The sequence below is a fragment of the Lygodium microphyllum genome, chromosome 21, assembly GCF_053477565.2.
Source record: "Lygodium microphyllum isolate KBCC chromosome 21, Lygodium_microphyllum_v1.1.10, whole genome shotgun sequence".
Taxonomy (NCBI): domain Eukaryota; kingdom Viridiplantae; phylum Streptophyta; class Polypodiopsida; order Schizaeales; family Lygodiaceae; genus Lygodium; species Lygodium microphyllum.
In genome coordinates, this window is record NC_141155.1 from 74,948,045 (window position 1) to 74,972,108 (window position 24,064).

Consider the following 24,064-nt stretch of genomic DNA (forward strand, 5'->3'; position numbering starts at 1 on the left):
TTTGGCATGTTGTGGATTGCAGGTCACATTTGATGATTACAGATGCATGGTGAGAGACAAAGAACACGTGACTTTGGTCTTGACAAACACTTTATGTCATGGGTTATACGAGTTGGATGCTCTTTCAGTTTATCAGTCAGTGTATTTGACATCCACTCTTACTCTTGCTATGATACAGGCAGAGTTATGGCATGCTAGGATGGGGCATGTGAACTTTGACAGCTTGATGCTCTTACAGCGTACGCAAATGCTAGATGGATTACGTCTATTGGAGAGACCTCCTGAGCACTTGTGCGAAGGATGTATTTTGGGAAAAATGCATCATTTTTCGTTTTCCTATGATGTTGCTTTTAGAGCAACAACCAGGTTGCAGTTAATGCATTCAAATGTATGTGGACCTATGCAAACAAAGTCATTGGGAGGATGTTACTATTTTGTGACTTTTATTGATGACTTTACTCGATTTTGTTGGGTCTACTCTTTGGTCAAAAAGTCAGAAGTGTATGATGCCTTTTTGGCTTTTATTGCACTTGTTGAAAACTAGTCTGGTTGTAAAATTAAGACTCTCCATTCGGACCGAGGGGGGGAATACATGTCCTCTATGCTAAATTCTTTTTTGAAGCAGAAGGGCATTGTCCATCAGTACACTACTGCTTATACTCCACAGCAGAATGAGGTTGCACAGAGAAAGAATCGGTCACTCATGGAGATGGCGAGATGTGTGCTGAAGGCAAAGAGCTTGCCTCACAGTTTCTGAATGGAAGCCGTCATGTGTGCTTGCCATGTTTTGAACAGATGCCCCACCAAAGCGTCACTCATGGAGATGGCGAGATGTGTGCTGAAGGCAAAGAGCTTGCCTCACAGTTTCTGAATGGAAGCCGTCATGTGTGCTTGCCATGTTTTGAACAGATGCCCCACCAAAGCTTTGAAGAAAATTACACCTTTTGAGGCTTGGAACAGCCGGAAACCTTTTGTTGGACACTTTTGTACCTTTGGGTGCCTTGCATATGCACATATTCCAAAGGTACTCAGGAAAAAGTTGGATAACAAGGCTGTTAAATGCATTTTTATGGGATATAGCAGTGAGAGCAAAGGCTACAGACTCTATGATCCTGTTTCTAAAAAAACGTTTGTCAATAGGGATGTACTATTTGATGAAAAATCTGAATTGTCCCTGGCTAGTTTAGACACATATCAGGCTGCCTATGATGTATTTGAAGGACTGCTGCCCATTACATTTGGTGATTCAGCTGGAATTTCAGCAAGGGAACTCAATGTTCAGCCAGCTGCTCCTTTGGAAAATGCAGAAAATCAGCCATTGGCTGATCTGAATATTCAGCAAAGTACTGAAACTGAAATTCAGCAAGAGCTTATGCACAGTTAGGAGGCAAGACAAATGCCTAGATGGTATTTACAGACTATGAAAGATAGTCATCTAGATCCACCCATGGCTGGTCGTACTAGAAGGCAAGCTCGTATGCATGATACTACACATACCATGGAGTTTGTTATGGCAGCAAGCACCCTTGATGAAGAAGAGCTTGAATGTTTTGAGGATGCACAACAGAGTGTGCATTGGATGGTAGCAATGAAAGCTGAATTGGATCCTATTACTAAGAATCAAACATGGGATTTGGTGTCTTTGCGATTTGGGAAGAAAGCCATTGGAACAAAATGGGTCTACAAGCTAAAACGGAATGCAGATGGATCCATTGACAAATACAAGGCAAGGCTTGTAGCTAAAGGCTATCCATAGAAAAAAGGCATTGACTATGAGGAAACATTTGCTCCTACTTTCTGTATGACGACCATCAGGTCTATGGTTGCTTTGGCTGCTCATTATGGATGGACTGTGCATTAGTTGGATATTAAAACCGCATTTTTACATGGGGAACTTCATGAGGAAGTATATGTAGAGCAGCCCATTGGTTTTGCAGTTGAGGCCTCGGAACACTTGGTCTGCAAGTTGAAAAAAGCTATGTATGGTTTGAAACAAGCTCCTAGAGCTTAGTATGCAAAGATAGATGCTTTCTTGCTTAGCCAAGGGTTCATAAACAGCTCATCTGAGTCTACCCTTTACGTATGTAAAGAGGGGGGATCCATGCTGATCATTTGTCTTTATGTTGATGATCTCTTGCTTATAGGAACACATGCTGATCAGATTTCAATATTTAAACAAAATTTGCAGCAAACTTTTGGTATGTCAGACTTGGGATCTTTGAATTATTACTTGGGCATTCAATTCATACATGATGCTAGAGGTATTGGGTTATCACAGTCAAGATACATTGGTAAACTTATTGAGAAATTTGTCTTACAGGATTGCAAGCCAATTTGTACACCAATGGAACCTGGACTTAAACTGTCATTACATGATGACAGTGATTTATTTGATATATACACTTATGCTCCAACAGTTGGATGTCTTATTTACTTATGCAACACTAGGCTAGACATACAGTTTGCAGTTTCAGCCCTGAGCAGATATATGCATCAACCACGCATGTCACATTGGTAAGCTGTTAAGCTTGTCTTCCGTTATTTGGAGGGTACTAGATCTCTTGGATTGCTTTATGTCAAAGGGGGACCATTGCAGTTACATGCTTACAGTGATTTTGATTGGGCAAGTGATTATGATTCACGTCACTCCACTAGTGGCAATTGTTTCTTTCTTGGCTCGTCTTGCATATCTTGGCTTAGCAAGAAACAGTCCACTGTTGCCACATCGTCATGTGAAGTTGAATACAAGGCAACTTTCACTACCACAGTTGAATGCATATGGATTAGACGCTTGCTTGTTGATCTGGATGTATTTGTTACGGAGCCTACTCATTTTTTCACTAACAGTCAGAGTACCATTGTAGTGGCACGAAACCCAGTGTTTCATGCACGCATGAAACACATTGAGATACATTATCACTTTGTCAGAGAGAGGCTACATGTAAGTGATATCAGCCTTGTCTATTGTTCTACCACCAGTAATGTGGCAAACATCTTCACCAAAGCTCTTGTGAAAAATTTGAAGTATTTCGCCATGCTTTAAATTTGATCGCCTTTGGTGGCGGACGATCCTTGTACTCTTGATCACTCTTCACTCTAGGGGGGTTTGTTGGGTATTTCACTCATGCCTCACTTACGCCTACGCTCATATCGGAGTGTCGGTGATAAGTAGGACATTGGGGCACTTTTTACTCTCGGTAGGAGAGGTTTCTTTCCCCCAAACTTATAGTATTATTTCGTATGTGCTTTTGACACACACTTACAGGCACTTACCGTGTTCGGGTGTAAACACCCCCTTACAACCCTAAGGTTTAAGGATTGTACCTTGTACTTTCAATTTACTCTTTTTCAGTCTATTGCATTGGGTGTCGTGCTTTACTCTCTACTATCTACTGGTTTTCTGTGCTGAGCTTCGATCCTGTCTTCCCTCACACTGCGTTCTCTCTTTATCTCCTTTTTCTCTCCGTATTCACTTTTCTCTTTTCATTGCGCACTCACATGGTATCAAAGCCACCTTTAAGTATCATGAGCACATGTATTTTTGAAATCTCACTTAACATTTGGAGTAATTTTTAATCACATAGTTAAGTAAATGTTGCACATGTGAGGTGTAACTGGGGTTAGAGTAAATTTATGAGTCCAGGACCTAAGGGAGTCACAGGATGTCAAAGACAAAAGTTGCTATAAGTTGTGCTACATAGGTACTTGGTGGTATTTGGTGCCAGTTGTTGGCCTAGGTCATTCATTGGCCATAAGTGTCAGTTGGTGACACTAGAGAAGTGATGTTTGATGGTATCTAACACCAATTTGATAGTCAAAGATGGTACAAAGACACTCGCGAATGGAAGTTGCCTAGCCAATTTAATTATTGGCTAGTCAGATTATTTTTTAGGGCACCAAAATAAGTATTAGATTAATTTTCAGTATTTAAAGACTGAAAATTAATATTTAAGTATGGATAATGCTGGAAAAACCATTTGGGAAGCTGGCACTTGTCAAAAATGCCATGCAAGGCTGAAAAACGTCTTTAGAGGTTGGAGAGAGGTATTTTAGTGCATTCAACTTGAAAGAGAGAGGAAGGAGATGCTACTGGTTTGATTTGCGGCCATTGGAGGACCTTCTAAGGCAGCTAGGGATAGGAGAAGACCAATCAATAGCAAGTGATAGCTTCTACATGCTGTTGAGATAGGGCAGTAGCTGTAAATGATTTATCTTCTTTAGTTCTTTGTATCTACAACTGTTGAGACAGGGCAACAGCAGTAAATGACTGATTTTCTTCAGTTCTTTGTCTCTACAACTATTGAGACAGGGTAGCAGCAGTAAATGACTGATTTTCTTTGGTTCTTGGCAAAGAAAGTCTGGATTTTCTCTCTTTTCAGCATTCTCTCTCATTTCCCAGTCTTTCTACAACCTTGCTCCGAAGATTACAGCATTGAGATCACTAGAGGCTGATAAATTTTAGATTTCTTTGTTGTAAACCCTAATCTATAGAGTAGAAATTAGGGTTCAATAGCAACCTCAGGAAGTGTGCTAGAAATTGGAAGCTCCAAGACTTGGATTCAGTAGGGTTGAAGCTATTTTCAGTCAAATTTAAGTGGAGGGACCAGAAAATCAATGAATTTGGGGCATTTTCCATCTCCATCAAAACGGGTGAAGGCGAGGTGACTGCCGAATTAAGAGGCAAATCAGATTGAAGACTTGTTGGTCATTTTGGTCAGTAAGGGGAGTTGGAATATTGAAAGGGATCGGAAGAATCCCATTGTACATCAAATTCTTCTTCAATTAAGTTAAAGAATACCAAAACAGGCGCTAGTTTTGGGGCCCAACAGGGTGTCCATTGTCCAAGATTGTAAGTTATTTTGCATTTCTCAGTTTTGTAATAAATGTTACTGTTGTAACTAAGTTGTAATCAAGGAATTACCACCCATCCATGGAAGGAAGGCTGGTTTCAGTGAGAGTCAGAGATTTCAAAGAGGAGCACTTTCTTCGCGGTTTGAGTTATCTTCATCACCGGTTTTTGCTGCGATTTGCCTTTTGACAAGTGGACAGTCTATTTTCAGATCTGCATTTTGCAGGCAGCCCCCCTTTTGCACACATGCAGTAGGTTTAGACCTATGTTTCAGGCAGGCGACACCCCACTGTTGCTGGGTGGCAGGTGTTGGGTGGCAGTTTTTTTCTGCTGGGCAGACCTTTATGCAGGTTTTGACCTTTTAATGCGGGTGACCCCCCTCCAATCTGCATTTTGGGTAGTCTACAGCTTGGACGGCCTGTTTTCAGGCAGGTGAACCACTGCCGCATCTGTGTTTTGTTCCTACAAGGCAATCTCCAGCTTTGGGCAGCTTCATACACCCTCAGGAGACCTTATCCAGGCTGGGCAGCGCACTTCAAGGCTGGGAGACCATCTTTTCTGTGCTGGATAGCCCGTTTTTATAGGCAAACAGACCTTCTTACGATGTATTTTCTACTGAACAAACTCTCTTTGCTAGGTGGCCTCTTTCTTGCTTGGGTGATAGGTTTTTGATCTGTTTTGATTGCATTTATTGCAGCCATATTTGCATGTTTTTGCAGGTCTACCCCTTAAACTCGGCATCAAGTCATCTCTCACTCCTCAGATACTCCCCCGTCTACCTTGCTCTCTGATCAACATATCAATGGACCCTGTACAGGTGGAGGACATTCTAGTTACAACATCTTCTTTGTTTTCTTGCAAATATTTCTTAAAGGACATCTATGGCCGATGTGTATGCTATGGGGGATCGTGTGGTTTGGGATCATTCAGATCGACCACCATCTTATTACTTTTTCCCGTTATACTCTTTTGGGGCTTCTAGTACCCGATTGGCTTTGATGGCATCTCCCTAGTAGGTGCCAATCCTACCCTCTCTCTTTGCATTCGACAAGTTGGACGAGACGAACTACCCTTTATGGTTGTGAAGCATGGAGTGTCTCTTGGACGACTATGACCTTTGGGATTTTGTTGCTATTCTTATACCCTGATCTATCATGGATAATCATGATGGTGTGACCATGGATGTGATAGCTTTAGGGGATTGATTGAATGCTAGAGCCCGCTCTTCTCTCCTTTGAGCTGTACAAATTTTGTGCGTGTGCATGTTTGACATCTCTACACCATTGCATAGATTTGGAGGAGATTGGCATCTCTTCTTTGGATCTAGACATTTGGATATCACTTATCTCTTAAGTTGTAGCTACGACAGCTCTTTGTCATAGATTCCCCTACGATGAGGGATCACATCCATAGGATGGAGGAGATTTGAGATGAGCTTTCATTCCTTTGTATAGACATTTCTTTGGAGGATCTAGTTGTGATGGTTCTTTCACATCTTCCGTCACTGACATATGATGTATTCTACACTAGTCTTCTCACTTCTCGTAGTCAGGAGACTCATACTTCGAAGGAGCTAGCCCCATTGGTGTTTGAGCAGGATGGTGTTTGAGTAGGATGCACGTCACAGTGAGATAGATTCTTGCAGAGCCCGTGCATATGGTCATGCTTGCTTGGCTTTATCTATAAGTACAAGACAAGCCAAGCAGAAGCAAGAAAAGAGGAAGAAGTTGAAGTGATCTTTTGACTCTGCTATAACTTTTATGGAGAAGTGTAGAGGATATCCCACGTGTTCTCATTGTGGAAAGACCTTGCACCCCAAGGAGAGATGCTAGAGGATATACCCTCACCTTTGTTTGGGAGTGAAGGGTGGATCTATAGTGGAGTCGTTGTCTATCTCCTCTTTGTCACCTATTATTATCATTGAGTTAGTGTTTCTACACATTTTATGAGGTGGAGGAGCCTTCTTCAAGTGTATCGTCTTCTATGCAACCTTAGCTCTTTGACAGTGGTGTATGGAGTCCTATGTCTCCCTGAGGTGATTTGTTACAGGATCTCTATTCGTTAGAGGGTATTGTCACTACTAGTGACATTTCTTCAGTGTCTATTATTGGTGTTGGCACCTTGCCTCTATTTTTTGACCATCTATCGAGCTCCATTTCTGAGGCCCTACTTGTTTCGGACGTGGGCTTCTCTCTCCTCTCAGTTCATGGCCTTTTTAGACTTGGGACCTATGTTGTCTTCATTGTTATCTTTGTTGAGGATTTTTCTCTAGGAGCCACTTTTGTGACAAGTTGGTAAGCGGGAGCTATCTATGCTCCATTTCCCTTCCACTGCGAAGGGCCTTCTGAGGAGGCTTTCTATTGCTGCACTCGCTCTTGATTGCGTACCGTTTATCCCATAGTTTTCATCCAATGTCCCACCATCTCCTTTGGTGGTTTCCTCGTACCTCCCATCCCTTTCAGAGGGGGATGCTATTGGTGATGCGGTTGCGGATCTCTTGGCTCTTTGTGTTTTAGAGGGGGCTTTCTAGGATCTTGAGGAGTTTCTTCAGGGTTTCTAGTCTACTTTGGGCCTTTTTTTTAGCGGCTATCCCTTTTCTTCGTCGGCTACCATTCCTTGTAGCTTGGCTCTTGGTCCCTGGTGTTTCTATATAGCTTATGGCACCTTTGATAGTTTCTCACTATCGTCTTTTAGTTGGGTTAGAGACTTGGCTAACCTATCCCCGAATGGAGTTTTCTAGAGCAATCCGTTTAAGGCCTCTTCATTTTCCTTGCCCTTTGGTGGCTTTTTGTTCGTTTGAATTTTTTAATGGAGAGGGGGTCATGCTCCTTGTCTAGCTTTCCTCATTGATGGACTTCATCAGCATTGACACTCTTCCTACCACCCTTGGATCCGCATCTTCTTTGTCCTTTTGCCACATCAAGGATTTGAGAGGGGGTGTTAGTACTCGTGTGTGTCTTATGTGGTCATCTCCTGCTTGTGAGCCTCGGTCTTAGACGAGGACATTAGGAGCCTTGACATTGTACTTGTTTGTCATTTTATGTGTTTTAGAAACTTTAGGTGAAGGGCACATTAGTGCATTTCTTGTTGTGCACTTGTGGCTACTTTTTAGGGATTTGACAATATGTAGGGTTTTCCCTCTTTTTCACACACACACACATAGGCTGCGTGCCCTCCCACTTTCATTATCCATCATTGATTGTTCTTGATTAGCTAGCTCTCCTCATTCTCTCATCTCCTTGCTATTGTTTGGCACCCACATTGACTTGTAGAAATGCATATTGGGGCTGACTGTTGCAGCCTTGTACCTTCAGCCATTGCAGTCATGTTCTTCTTTCTCTCTCTTGTGTTCTCTCTTTGTCTCCTTCTCTCTGTGCTCACTTTTCTCTTTCTATTGCGCACTCTCATAGAAATTGGTGAAATTTGAGTTCTCAGTGGTTGAGTGAGAGAGAAATTGGGTCATCCTTTAGAGGTGACTAGGTTGTATCTCACTCAAAGCAATCGCTAAGTCAGTTTGGACATCAAGCACCTTGATTGTGGTCGCACTAAATAAAACCACTTGTCCCAATCAGCAAAGCTATTGGATGGATAAAAGGTTCACCCCACGTTGAGGGACATAATATACATAATCTAGTTGGGGAGATTGGGGCCGTTGTCACTATGAAAATTGACGCAACCTAGACCTTGGACCTTGACCAAGGAGTTGCTCCTGCATTAGTCATTTCCAATTGTAGGGTCTTGGGCGAGAAAATGGTCCTAAATGGGGGTCGTGTGATGTACGGCTCCATTGTCCAAAATCCAAGTAGTGGGAGAACTACTTGGTTGGGTAGAGTGGGCCTCTATGGTTGCCTTATGAGAGGGTACCTCGTGAATATGGACCAAGCTTGTATCCTTTGATATCTCTATAGAGACAAGGTGGGCGTGAGGATGAAAGTCCATTGATGGTCGAGCATACCATTTAGGCAAGCCCTCTAGAGTTGAGAACATTGATGACTGTGATGATTGATAGGTGACTGTGTGGGTCTAATATCGCCATTACCCTTGATTTTGTTGATTGCCATCATCGAGCGTCCCCTATTGGGGATTACTTTGATATTGAGAGGTGTGGAACTCAGGTATATGCTTAGAAAATGGAATCCATATATTAAACATGAGACAATTGTGTACAATAGTGAGTCATTGTCTATGTATGAATTAACATTGGTTCCCCCTTTCCAACAAGACCTATTATGGAAGAATGTAAGTGAATGAGTCACTGAGAAGGATGGAGCCCTTGAAGGGCAAGTGGAAGTACCTAGGTAGTGTGCGCAACAAAGGAGGTGTATTCACAATAGAGAGTGTGCAGAGAGGAGAGAGACTCGAGATGGGTGTGTACTAATGTAGTATACACAAAGAATAAAAGAATGTATTTATACTTAGGGTACAATACACTCACATCCACAAGGGTGTGCTCACGTGTACAAGTAAATATATATACATGAGTAGTGAAAGGACCTTTACATCCACCAACCTCCCATATAAAGGTCCTAAGCAAACCTTTAATCAACTCCCACTAGTCGAATGCAATGCTCATGTTGATCCTTTGCAAGACTTTTAGTGAGAAAATTTGTAGGGTTATCGTGTGTTTTGATCTTAGTCAGTGTAACTAGACCATCATGCAGAACCTGTTTGATAAAGTGATACCGCATATCATTATGTTTGGTACGTGCATGAAACATGGCATTCTTAGCTAGGCATACAACAGATTGGTGAGCACATCCAAATATAGGTGTTTTGGCGGGTAGCCCAAAATCCTGGACCAAATGACCAAGCCAAATAGCTTCTTTCGAAGCTTGAGTGCTTGAAATATATTCAGCCTCAGTGGTAGAAAGTGCTATCATCTTTTGCAATCTAGAGCACCAAGGAATTGCCCCACCAGTCAAGGTAAATATATACCTACTAGTAGACTTGTGAGTATCCAAGTCAACTGCCATGTTTTCATCACAATATCCTTGTAGATCTAATGTAGCCTTTCCATAGCAAATGCATTTTCTCCGTGTGCCTTTTAGGTACCGGGAAATACAAATCACTATCTCCCAATGCGCTTTTCCAAGATTTGATGTAAGCTTGCTTACAACTCCCATTACATGAGCAATGTTAGGTCTAGTGGCAACCATAGCATACATGAGTGACCCACAAATTGAAGCATAAGGAACAACCTTCATAGTGCTGGTTGCCTTATCATCTTTTGGGCAATCTGCTTTGCTAAGCTTAAGGTATGGTGGTAAAGGAATACCAAGTGGCTTAGCATTTGCCATAGAGAAATGATCAAGTACTTTGTTGATGTACTTTTCGTATGAGAGCTGTTGCTCTCTATCTCTCGTCACACACATGCCCAAAATGTGTTTAGCTGCACCCAAGTCTTTCATGGAAAAGGTTGAATTCAGTTGTCTTTTTAGTGCATTAACTTGGCTTTTATGCTTACCAGCAATAAGCATATCATTCACATAAAGCACAAGTATTATAAGGCTTCCATCATCAGTCTTCTATAATATATAAGTAGTGATTTGCATTGCTTTTTTTAAATCCATGTGAGAGCATAAGGCATCAAATTTTTTATATCAATGTCTAGGAGCCAGTTTTAAACCATACAAACTCCTCTTAAGCCTACACACCAAGTGGAGGCGCTTGTGCCTTATGCTCCCTTCTACGAAGGAGAGCTTCCTTGTATGCCAGCCACATTATGTGCTCCATGACGGCTACTGTGGGGAAATCTGCAAAATGTGAACCAAGGTTAGGCTTTGAGGCAGGATAGAATTATTTGCATGAAAGGGATTAAACAATGGATTATCAAGCGCATATAAGGAGGGGTGAGGTGAGGCATGCAATGTTTGTTGTAGAGGGACATCCCCCATGATGATATTCGTCCTGCTTCGACTGCGAGGCTTATTCCAGCCATTAGCAGATCTTGGCTTATGCTAAGTTGTGTGGACTGGTTGTTATAGAGTGGAGCAGGGCTCGTCCTTGGAAGGATAGACCGGAAAGGGGAAAGGTGTATAGAAGGGGATGATGCTCCGTCTATGTCGTCAGAGATGTTGGTCAGGGCTTCCTATGGCGGTAATGAGGGTTGTATGCCCTCCACCTGGAGGCAGGAATGGTCACACGACTTCTAGACGTGTGGCTAGAGGAGGACCTAAGGAGCTCAGTCTGTCAAACCCAACTCTTCTCCCTGCACTTGACTATCATTGCTTGTGTATGTTGATATTATCTATACAGGATCACAAAACTCATTGTTTATTTATGTACATATTTACGAATCCATGTCACTTCGTGAGGATAAAAACCAGTTTGAGCTTTTTGCATCGGCATTAAGGAGCTCAACCTAACATTGTCTGAGCTTGTGGAGAAAAGCTTCAATTCACAGTTTTAATGGCAGAGCTTAGAGAGGTATGAGTTAGTGCTCTTTTTCTTCTTAATGATAGAAGACTTATTGAGGCTTTCTCCAAGCCTTCCCCTGCCCCCATTATGGGTAGCAGTAGCTACAACAAGAGGGGCTACGTGTAGCATGTTTGTGCCTGTTGTCCTCCCTGCCCCTCTTCCTACCCATCTAATACTTCTCCTGCCTCTCATTTGGTCTCTACTTGACATATGATTTTTGATGCTGAGAAGTGCTTAAAAATAGCCAAAATTTTTGAATTTCAGGGGAAAAATAGACTTCATCAAAGGGGGCAACTATAGTTAGTACGATTTTAAGCGGCACGTCCCTACAGCGCTAGTGCTTATTTTCATGAAAAATCAAACGGTGGCGGATGGCCAAGCTGGAGTTTCCTAGATATAAAACGACGTGAGGAATCCGACGCAAGTCTCGAATCTCCATTCCGAGGTCGTTTGATTCTCCATTTAATCCCCGCAAGGTTCGGGATTGTGAAGCGGCTACTAGATCTGAGAGCTGGGAAGAGGGTGACGTAGGCCAAGTTTATGAATTTCGATGCCCCAAAGATGCCTGTCCAGACAGATTTTGATTCCGACGTCGTTTGCCCCCTCAAATTTGAAAAACCCACTTGCTAGTAGTGTGAATGGGAAGTCATGAACTAGTTATTTTAAAGCTTTAAGCCTAAAGCTTGATTAGTTAAGCAAAAAAACTCAAGAAATGAAACGCCATGAGGGGATGTCAGTTTTTCCGCGCCTCCCAAATCCCCATTTTTTTATCATTTCTGATCAGAGAGTGGAGAGGAATCCTCTTGGGCCTCGGATGTCTCTATTCTTCGCTCTGATGCACTGAGCAAAGAGATAAAAACCAGTATTTCTCTCTCCTCTCTCTCTCTCTCCTGCAAGGGGTAGTTCATACCCATGAAGAAGATTGAAGATCCATTGAAGATCGCTTGTCCGGCATGGTACCGAATCATTTCCGGATTGGTGGAGGGCTAGAGTTTGCTGTTCGGAGGTGGACTAAGCATTGAATGAGGGCTGATCTGCAATCCTGCATCAGATTTTGAAACCCAAAAAGAAGGAAAAAAACTGGTAATTCTAGTTTATAAAGGAAAATTGCTTGTTTTTTACATTTGATTGAGTCAATGTTGTTCTTTTGGAGTGAAATTTGGTAGGAATCCTGTTCAATGTTTGTTCTATGCTTCCATGATGAAAAAATCAAAAAACATAAAAGTTCTGAAGTGTCACTAACTTGGAAGAGTTGGTGGCCAAGGAACCAGCAACAAAGCAAGTTGTGGATCAATGCAACCTGGCCAGATATGTAGAGAAGTTTGGGTAGAAGATCGTCGACCACCAAAAGTGTTTGGATTTTCTGAGGATTTATGATGCCAGGAGGAATATTGAAAAAGTGAAGATAAGACCAGGAGGAGAGATTAAGGAGATGGAAGTGAGACTCAACCTGGACCTAATTGAACGATCCTTAGGATTGGTCCACAAGCTCGAAAGAAGGCCTAAAAGAAATGTGTACTCCATGCTACAAATGGATAAGGATAAGGTACACACCAATGACGGCATCAACTTGGAAGATGTACCAGATACGAAGATAAAAACGTAGGCCAAGCTAGCACATACCCTCTTCTCTAGCCTGCAATACAACACAGTAATGTATAGAATCATTGTCCCCATGTTGAAAAATGTACTAGCCATGGCCCTAAATGAAGCGAACTTGAACTTGTATGCGCGAAAGACAATCCAGGCCTCTGCTAAGGCACTATTAGCAAGGTAGATAGGAATACAAAACCCTTGCATCGAAGGCCCCATTCATTTGCTTTGAGGGGATACTCACAGCTTTATTTAAAGATGCCATTGGGGACGTGGAAGGACTTGAGCAAATGGGGGAGACACCGGATAGGTTACCCTCAAGAGCAAGATGTACCACCAAGCCCTAGAAGCCTGCCGTAGTCTCCAAAGATGAGAAGAGAACAAGAACTAGAAGAAGAAAGGATGGAGAAGGAGAGGGTTGAAAGACGCACCAAAGGAAGGCAAGAGAGGCCAAGAATGCTGTCAAGTGAAAGAATTGAAATCAATAGTGAGGAAGAACAAACACCCGGTCAACCCAAAGGAAGCCCCAAAGACCAAGGAAAGAGACTCCCCAAAAACAGCAAAGGGAAATTAAAGAAAGAATGACAAAGAAGGAGAAGGAAGAGCTACTACAAGCGCAACGAGAGTCTAAGAAAGCCAAAGAAGATAGAAGAAACAAAGAGAAGGTTGAACTATAGAGAATAACAGAAAAATAAAAAAGGGCAGAGGAGGCAAGGAAAAGGAAGGCAAAAGAAGAAGATGAAGAGTTGAGGAGGAAGGAGAAGAAGACTTGGCATGAGTTGTGCACATGTCCGTTGAGCAGCAAAGCTAGAAGTTAAAAGAGAAATGTCGAATATTTTCCAACTAGAAAAGATACGCCAAGTGGCCATCAAGAAAAAGAAATCAAGAAGCTAAAAGTAGAGGTCAAGACCAAGGAAGATAAGAAGGAATATTGGCAAGAAAGACTAGAAGAGGAGAACGAGGAGCTAGTAGGAATGCAAAGGGAGTACACGCTCCTGATCCTATCACAAGCGGAACTCGAAACGCAGATGAAATGGCTTCAGGAAGACATGGAAGGGCTCGTCACACTAGATGTGGAGAGAGCACAAAAAAAACATCAAAGAGAGGAAGAGGTGGAGTATAGAGTGCAAAGGGAGATAAAAGAACAAGGGAGATTGGAAAGAGAGATCGAGTGAAGAACAAAGGAGAAAAAAGAAATGACACAGAAATGGAAGAGGCAAGAGCCGACAATAGTGGCCTTATCACAAAGGCAAAGTGAAGGCAAAGGAATGGAAGGTCAAGAGTGAGAAGAAAGTGAAAGACCTAACGAGCTGTTTGGCCCTTGCGGAAGGAAGCAGAATACTGGCAGAAAGCAAGGCAGACACTGCTTAAGCAAGTCTAGAGGTCCAACAACGTGCCTTCCTCAACACAATCTTGGACATCACACTCTTAAAGAGGAGGCAGTTGATATGCTTAAAAGAAAGCTGGAAATAGCTCGCAAGGCAATAAGGCAAGGGCTGTGTTTCCAAGTCCAGGCAATAAGAGTCAGTCTAACGTGGCAAGACCAATGAGAAAATCTACTGAGAGCGGGCTTGACGCCTCAGGAAGTGAATGCATTAGGACTCCAAGAGGAACATTCACATGAAGCAAAAGTAGGATCAAGCCATGATGCAGCGCAACGAGATGAGGAGTTGGTCCCACCACCTCTCTCGCCACAACCAGAACCCCCTCAAGAACAAGATACCACAGCAGAAAGGAAATCAGAGGCTAAAAAAAAAAGAGCTAGAATACTTGAACATGCACGCAAAAGAGCAAAAGCGCAACCGCTTGCAGTCCCAGAGCCTCCTATCCCATCGAAGAAAGACTACTTACCCATAAACAAGAACACAGAGCTATCAGTGTGGAAGCAGTGGGAAAATCGCCACCAGCCCTTTGATTTCAGTTTCTGTTACCCAGTGGCCCTGAGCAAAGTGCTATCAACCGAAGTGGTAAAGGAAGTGATCACCATGGGAAGAAGGCTTGGTGGCCGATGGCTCGTCGAAAGAGAGAAGAATCCAACCGCACAGGGGACGGAATCTCTAGACTACTGGGACAATTAGGTTGAGGAGGTACCCCATACGATAAAAGGCTATGAATCCCAACCTAAATGAACGAGAAGAGTCTGGAATGGTAATGTAGATGCTTGGATGTCATTTTGTGGCTCCTTGCCCTTTGAGCGAAATGATCTAACCTACCTACCATATCCTAGGAGAGTAGGAGTAGATTTTGATCCTGACATCCATGGCCGATATGACTTCCCTAAGACGTCAACGCCACAACACTTGGAGAAAGCACTCGCTTTCTCAAAAAAAGATTTAGGGGACTCCGTAGCCCACTTCTTAGATGAATTCTCTTCTTGCCAAGACCCCCCTTTGTAATAACATGTAGCTATATTAGATTACTTAGGACACTCCTCAAGCAACACCCCGCACTTGTAGAATACTACCTTCCGCTGCTCTTTTTTTATATTAATGCGTGAATAGATAGTTGTGCCATGACTCGGCTAATGTTGCGTGCTGCTCTACTCCCGTCATTTTGCATGGCCCTCCTCGAGGACATGAACGACAATCGTTTCACCAACTATAGCCATCCATTTTTGTCCACCACTCCTCTCCGTGTTAGGATAGGCCAAAAAGGGTATATGCTAAGTAGAAACTTCCTCAGTAAATCATTGAAGCCCCCTACCTCCCCATCTCACACTCAAGAGCCCAAGAAATAGATCCTCAATTTTGTACTACACTTAAAAGAGGAACTTGCGTCAACTTTGCTCCCTCGAAGGTCATAATCAAGAAGAAGAAAAGAGAGAACCAAAAAAAAAACAAGGACCATCTTTCTCCACTGAGAGTCGCCATCACTACACCTAGGGTGTACCCTAGCCCTTTTTCCCCATTGCAAACTTAGGGCACATCAAGGGTAGGACACACCAAGGGGATCTCGTGCTCACCTTTGGTTAGACCTATCTCCCTAAGTCACATCCATAGCACCAGCACCTTCCATAAAATGGGTCCTTAAGTGTGGGACAATGCTTGGATTTACTGACCCAACTTTCAGTTTCACATCACGAGCACATGAACACAACATAGTAAGGTAGACACGCCCCCATGCAAATGCACGATCTTTGCTTTTTCATGTACAGTGAAGGCAATGAACCCCCAACTTCGAAGACCTATCATCCACTCCAATAACCGGTTTGCAAGCTCTAAGCTCAGGAATGCTGAGCTTTCCACATATCTCTGGGGCAAAGTCAAAGCCTTTAATTTGAGTGTAGTCAAAGGAAATATTAACTGAGATTCGACCGAGCCCTTAATGACCGGCGGCCTTTCTTCTTAAAGCAGAGCAACAACAGTAAAATATCAACATATCATTGATAGGTCATCATCAGTTTGACTAATGTAAGCTGCCAAACCTCACTACAGTCATGTCAATGGTACTTATAACAGCTCTTCCTCTGCTTTCCCCATTATAATTTCCCAGGTGACCCATAGTAGCATCCAAGTTTCAGCAATTTCTTCGGTAACCCTAACCAGAACAGCTAGCTTTCAGCGTGCGCAAGCAAGAGTCTTGGGTCCGACTACAAGAGTTTGATTCGCAATTGTCACAACCACCCATCCAACCCCTAAGCCCTCATCAGTACCCCACCAGTGCCATGGTACTGGCACTCGTCTAGAAGGGGGGTAATGTTAACCCTAGTGCAAGGCAAAGAAAAAGAATGCACGACAAAATACAAGAAAAATATAAAAATACGGACACAGCGGAAGAAGTGGTAAAGTGTAAGGACAGCCCTCGAAAATCCAAGGCAAGTGCAAAAGGTGGAAGGCGCATGTTTAAAAGCAAAGCGTCCTTGAAATTTTTGTAAAAGAGCGTCAGGCTCCCTCTTGTGCAAGTTGTAAAATCTAGACAGGCGTAGGTGAAGGGATAGGGTGGAATAGAAGGGAATAGGAAAAGAGGACCTTGGCAATGCCCAGTCATGTAAAAAGGGGATGGGTACCCAAAAGTTTTAGAGCTTGTATATAAACCCAAAAAGTGAAGGAGAAGCTCATTCTTTGGTGTGTGGCTAAAGTGGTCTCTTCTTCTCCTCTTGTCTTCTCTTCTTCTTGCTTGCTTGTGCTTGTGCTTGAGAGAGGGAGTGAGAGAGTGAGGAAGTGAGTGAGGGTGAGAGACTATGGTGGAGAAGCTCTCCATCTTCTCCTCTCTTATTCTCTTCTCTCGTCTCGCGCACACGGCTATGGAGGATCGAGCAAGGTGGAGGATTGAGAATACTTAAGCTTGTATCTCGAATCATGGAGCTATCGAAGGGCTTGAGGAGGAGGCTACTCCATCGAGCATCAAGGTAAGCTCACTACACTCGTAGGATCGTAGGCGCGTCGCTAGGTGAGAGAGAGCCATTTGTGCTCGCTTGAAACAAGCGGTCTCTGGGTCTTGGCAGCTGAGCGTGAGCTCACCTCTACAATTTTTCTTTCAATCTTGTCCATGCTTACTCAAGACTATGTTTGTGAGTCCAAGTCAATTAATCTTGGAATCTAATTCACTTGAGCAACAGTCATAGTGTGTCTAGTCTTAATCATCATGCTTTTTATTAATGACTTTTGTTTTAGCTAAACCTTGCTCAAGGACCCATGTTTCTTAACATTGGTATTAGAGCCATGGTGAGATCGAGCTCAGTGTTCTTCCAGCTCCCCACAATCTCTGGTCAGCTCAGCTTCATTAGATGACTTCATCTCTCACTCCATTTTCACTCTACCTCTCTTGACTACCATAGCCAACCAACACCTTGCTCTATTGGAGCTCTTGGATCTCTCAATACAGACCATATATGTGCAAATTCCTTTTAAAGACTTCTTCCACTACTTCTGACGCAACTTCTTGGCATATAAATTCATGACATCAAGCTCTTAACAACCTTGTATTTCATTTTTTTCCATCCGTTGTCTAGTTTTGCACCAATAATAATCGTACAAGTACCGCCATGGATTCATGTTGCGATCATCAATCCTGTAAGCATAGGACAATGGAAGGTTACTATATAAGCTCTCTCCTCATCCAATCTTTTGTCATATAATCACTTCTACGAGTTGCCCTAAGTGAAAAATCAGGCCCCTATCCAAAAACCCTAAAGACAGCCATAGCCATTTTCACCCAAGCTCATTTTTCACTCTATTTTCTCACTCCTCTCAATTAAATCAACCCACTACCACTCTAATCTATTGTATCACTTAGTTTCCAACAAGATTGCTACATCAAATCAATAAGGAGAGGAAGATTCAACCATCAAAGTTCAACATCAAGCTCAAGAAGCATAGTATCTTTTAACACTCACTAGTATTTCTTGGCACTCAGATTTCTTGATACATCCAAGCAACTCATTTGTTGGTCTGATTTGAGATTTTTTGTGTTGATTTGTTGCTGCTCCTACCATGCAGTTGTGGGGAAAGATTCACCATCATGCTGCTTTACAGGAACGAGCTTCTACACTTGGCAAACAAGGATCAAGTTGGTCCTGATGAAGAAGGGCCTTTGATCAATAACCAATGGCCAAGAAAAGAAACTGAGAGATGTCACTCTTGCAATAGTATGGCAAAAGAGTGATGACAAAGCCCAAGCCATCATCAAGCTTGAGCTTAATGATAATTATATCCACCATGTAGACACATGTGACACATTCCATGCTACTTGGCAAAGGTTGGACACATTATTTAGTGTCCAATCTAAATCTTCAAAAGATTGAATTTTATAGATTGGATACGAAGGCTAATACATCCCTTGCAACTCACCTTAATTATATCGAAAGTTTGTTAACTCAACTTGCAAGGATTAATTTAAAAATGAATAAAAATGTATGCGTTATAGTATTGTTGAAGATTCTTTCTCCAGAATTTAGTAATGTCTCCACCACACTAATTAATATGCCAAATCCTAAGCTGGTAGACATCAAAGTATCACTCCTAGAAGAAAAGAAAAATCTCAAAGGTAAAGAAGAAGCAAGTACTTCAAAGGAAAAACGTGCTCTCTATGTTAATAGCAAGTACAAAGGAAAGAAAGACATTGTCTGTGACTTCTGTTAAAAAACGCGACACATTGAAATTTTTTATCATATTAAGAAAAGATTACAAAAGACTTACCTTGCAATTGTCAAAGAATAATAATAATAATAATACATTCAAGAGTAAAAGAATAAGCCTCATCAATCATTTTATTTCCACTATTCAGACCAACTTTTTAAAGCCTTATATGTACTTGCTGAAGGGAGGTGAGCCCTAAAGTGGAAGGGAGCAAGAGCTATGGTGGAAGGAGCAGGAGCATGAGAGAGAGGGACTTCAAATGTGAGAACTCCAACTATCACAACGTGTGACCGGCCTTTCCTTATTCAAATGTCACTGAAAGAATAAAGAATGAAGTAACAGTGATAGGCGCTTGCCACCTACAGTATACAAGTGTGGGTACTATCAATGTAGTAATACATGGGCGACTAGGCAGAGGTGCCTTTACCCCTAACAACCTCCCACTTAAAGGCAAATTTGTCTCAACGAGAAAAAAAAAGGAAAAAAAAAGAAAAAAGTACTAAGTGTACATGGATACAATAGGATAAGAAAAGATGTTATCTCATCCTATATCCATAATTTTCCTAAGGAAGGCAAATCGCTCCACTAAGAGACTTTTCGTGAGCAAGTTTGTAGGATTCTGGTCAGTCAAGATCTTAAAGATCAACAGTCATATCCTCAACCACCTCACGAATGAAGTGATACCTCATCTCAATGTGTTTCTTCTTCGTATGGAAGACCAGATTCTTGGCTAACTAGAATTCACTCAGAGAATCTGAATGCAGTGTAGGGATAACATCTGTCATACCAAGGTCAACAACCAAACAGCCTAACTAGATGGCCACCTTGCAAGCCTTAGTGGTTGCAACATACTCGGCCTCTGTAGTAGAGAGGGTCATGCATTTCTGCATCTTGGACATCCATGAAACAGCACCTCTAGTAAAAGTGAACACAACCAAAAGTGGACTTCCTATTGGCTGCATGTTCTGCATAGTTAGAGCCAGTGTACCCCATGACTCCTATATCTTGGCTGCTATAACAAATGCATATATCAGCAGTGCCCTTCAGGTACCTCATGATACCTTTCACAGCATCCCAATGCCTCTTGCCAGGTGTAGCCATATAATGTACCACAACACTAACTGCAAAAGCAATATCTGGACGGGGGGCTATCATGGCATACATAAGACTTTCCACTACTACAGACGCATAGGAAATATTGGCCATCTCAACCTTTTGCTCATCTATTTGCAGACAATCTGCCTATGATACCTTCACATGAGAAGGCAATGGATAGCCAATAGGCTTCACATCCTACATATGGAAGCGCTCAAGGACTTTATGGATATACTCCTTCTATGACAGATAGAGTAGTCCCTGAGACCTATCACACGTAATGCGCATACCAAGCATATGAGAGGCCTATCTTAGATCTTTCATCTCAAAGCTCTTTTTGACGTGATCCTTAAGAGTATCTAGCTCATCATGAGCTTTCCCTGCCAAAAGCATGCCATCCACATAGAGTATCAAAATCAATAATGAACCATCATAGGCTTTCTTCCTATACAAGCACAGTACTATAGCACTATGATTGTAGCCCTGTGACTGCATAAAAGCATCGAACTTGCGGTACCACCTCCTAGGTGCCTCTGCTTTAGACCATAAAGACTCTTCATCAATCTACACACAAGGTGTTTCTTACCAGGCTCTGCAAAACCCTTAGGCTACTTCATGTATATCTCATCATGCAAGTTTCCATGTAAGAAAGTCATCTTGACATCCGATTGATAAAGATCCAAGTCAAGTTAGGCAATCAAAGCCAGGACTAAATGTAAGTTACTCGTCTTGACTACAAGAGAAAAAACTTCATCAAAGTCAACACTATATTCCTACTTAAAACCCTTAGTAACTAATCTGGCCTTATATGCTGGCTTAGGGTGGCCAAGGGTATTTTTCAACTTGTACACCCACTTGCAAGGCAAAACCTTCTTGCCACTATACAAGGAAACGAGGTCCCACATATGATTCTTATTGAATGACTCAATCCCAAACTACATAGCCCTCTCCCAGGAGTGACAGTCACCCCTGCACATAGCCTCATCATAGGTAAGAAACTCTCCCACATCTGTAACCAAGACGTAATCCATGGAGGGCGTATAACAATCAGAATGTCTTCTATCGCTAGTAGAACGCCTCAAGGCGAGTCTGTGTTGCCTGTCTAATATCCTGGTCATGAGCATCGGCTGTTGGTGCAAATTGTTCAGCTGGTTGTGCGAGAGCAGGGGACTCCTAAAAGATAACCTTGCATATCTCAACCAGTTTCTCAAGCTGCCTATACATCTTGTCTTCATGAAAGACTACATCATGGTTGTTGATGACTTTTCGCGCGCTTATAGATCCCAAAGACAATAACCCATCTCACTTGCATCTCCATAGCCACTTATTGCATTGGTCCTTGGGAACGTGATGACAAAAGGCCTCACATCTAAAGACGCGCGAATGAGCATATGAGGGAGCCTTTCCTATCCATATCTCCTCTACAACCTCGAAGTCAATACCACTGCAAGGTGACCTGTTAATGAGATACACAATAGTAAAGACTACCTCAGCCCAAAAATATTGTGGTAAGCCTATCTAGCTAAGCATACTACGGACCCTCTCCTGGATAGTTCTATTCATGCGCTCAGTTATACCATTTTGGGGAGGGGTGTAAGGGGCAATCAACTAACGCTTAATACCTCGCTCTTCACAAAACTACTCAAAAGGCACATGAGACGTACTTACCCCCATTATCTGTCCTTAGGCATTTTAACCTATGCCTAGATTGATTCTCTGCAAGAGCAAGTCAATTCTGAAATATGGCCAAGATATCAGATTTTTGCTTCATGGGATAAACCCAAACCTTGCGTGAATAATCGTCAATAAATGTGACAAAGTACTTCACATCCCCTAATGACTAACAGGACAAGGATCCACATACATCAGAATGCACAAGAGTCAAAGGCTCACCCATACATGGAAACTAGGCTTTTTATATTAATTCCTAGTTTATCTGCCATATAAATAATGATCACACGACTCAAAATGCAAGTAGTCAAAAGACAGAAGATATTGCAAAGCACTAAGCATTTTCATTCTCTTAAGCGACATATGCCTAAGACGAGCGTACCAAAGAGATACATGTGGGATAGAACCCATTGACAAAACATTGTTAATAGTACTAGATACAAACAAGGGGTAGAGGTTGCCAGACTTGGCACCTATTGGAAAAACAAGCTTGCCACAAGTTACCTTCCATGTAGAATCACCAAAGCATATATGATAACCTGTATCATCAAGTTGCTCAGCAGACACAAGGCTTTTAGTCAGTGCAAGTATATGATGTACATTATGCATAACAAAAGTGCTACTAGAAAAAAAAATGTAGAATGACATTACCAATGCTAACAATAGCAAGAGACCGATCATCACGTAAGCGCACAGAACGAGATATACTACGATAAGTATGAAACCACTAACAATAGGGGGTCACATCAAAAGATGCACCTGAATCCAAGAGCCAACACTGTGCATGCATAGACTAAGCCTCAGTCAACTGAAAGACATCACATGAAGAGGTTGCTAATATGTAGTTACTATCGCACTTCTCAGGCTGAACGACATTTATCTCCTCAATTTTTATGTTGGACTTTGCAGGTATAATACTGCGATCATTGAATTTCTCCTACACTTCTCTTTCCCATTTTCTTTGCACTTGTCATCACACATCTTATGGCATTGCGGTCGTATGTTTCCTGCTTTCCCACAATAATGGCATGTAAGATCTGACTTACATCCACGGGACTTGTTGCGTCTACGTGACTTAGACCAAGACTTCTGAGAGTCCTTCCTATAACGATCATTATCTTTCTTACCACCTCTTTTGGAAAAAACATGTGAATTGCAAGAAGCATCATTTTTTTTCATTTTAATTTTTTTGGTCAAAAGAGCACTCTCTACATCTTTCAATTTCATCCCATCAAGTTTGTTGGTACAGATCGCAGTGCAAAACACATTCCAAGACTCAGGTAAAGTGCCAAGCAGAAACAAAGGATGCAGATTATCCTAAAACTCAATACCCTGTTGAAGTAGATTCTTCATGACACAATGAAACTAGCTAAAGTGAGTAGACAATGGGATCCCCTCCTTCATGGGAAGATCCATCAAATGTTCAAGCCAATACATCTGCGAAGCAAGGCTCTACTTCGCATAAAGTTCTTGAATCTTTTCCGTAGATTTCATACACTTCGATCTTCATCTTCAACAATATTATTGTGGATCTCTTCATAGAGTGATAAAATGATAGTGGACTTGCATTGTGCATCTAAATCAGCACAGTCATCATCATCTATGTTTTGGGTTTAATACCATTGTTTCTTAGTGGCTTAATCTATAATTTTTGCACCAAAACTTGCCATATTTGAGACTTCCAATAGCCATAGTTGGTGCCATCCAACTTGGCAATGTTAAACAAAGTTGTATCTTTGAGATAACTAGCCATAATGAGTCAAATAGAGGCAAACAATGCAGAAAACAAGCTGTTGTAATTAGTAAGAAATATGCCAAAACCATAGCCACAGCAAGCTAAAAATAAGAGAAATTGCTAAAAGGACCAACTATCTACCAAATATGACCAAAAGGGTGTCAAATAGTAATGATTGCCCTCAGTAACTACAATTTACAACTGCTTCTAATAAATCACAGCAATAGGTTAAAAAAGCCAAAAGTGGAGCTATCACTAATACATGACTATCTGCAACTGCTAGGAAGCAAATACATCTAACAATGATTGAAAAAGAGCAATGGGCACTAAGAATTGTCAACCAAGCAAGGCGTCAGACAAGATACATCTCATAGACATAAATGTCATGCATGTAACAAGTCTTGGGGTAACAAAAGAGACCAAGCATAGGCACAACTAATAGAGTAGTGTAAGTAAAGCTCAATATAGAGCCATTCAAGATGCATACATAACTAACAACACCATGATTGAGATAGGTGCTTGTCCAAGAGTAGTGTTAGATCAACCCACTAAGCATGAATAGCATATATGAAGCATAGAGAGAGCATATACATGTCAATGTCCCATGATCACAAGCTCAATTGCAAA

At 42.0% G+C, this 24,064-nt stretch overlaps 1 protein-coding gene across 1 annotated transcript in view; it reads left to right on the forward strand.

Moving 5' to 3' along the window:
• The window catches only part of LOC148018150 (pentatricopeptide repeat-containing protein At3g03580-like), a 64,293-nt gene extending 45,747 nt beyond the window's left edge, over positions 1–18,546 (forward strand). The window contains exon 3 of the mRNA XM_087662074.1: positions 18,334–18,546. The gene's annotated coding sequence lies outside the window, so the exon portion shown is untranslated. The remainder of the gene's footprint in view (positions 1–18,333) is intronic.
• The last annotated feature ends 5,518 nt before the right edge of the window (positions 18,547–24,064 follow it).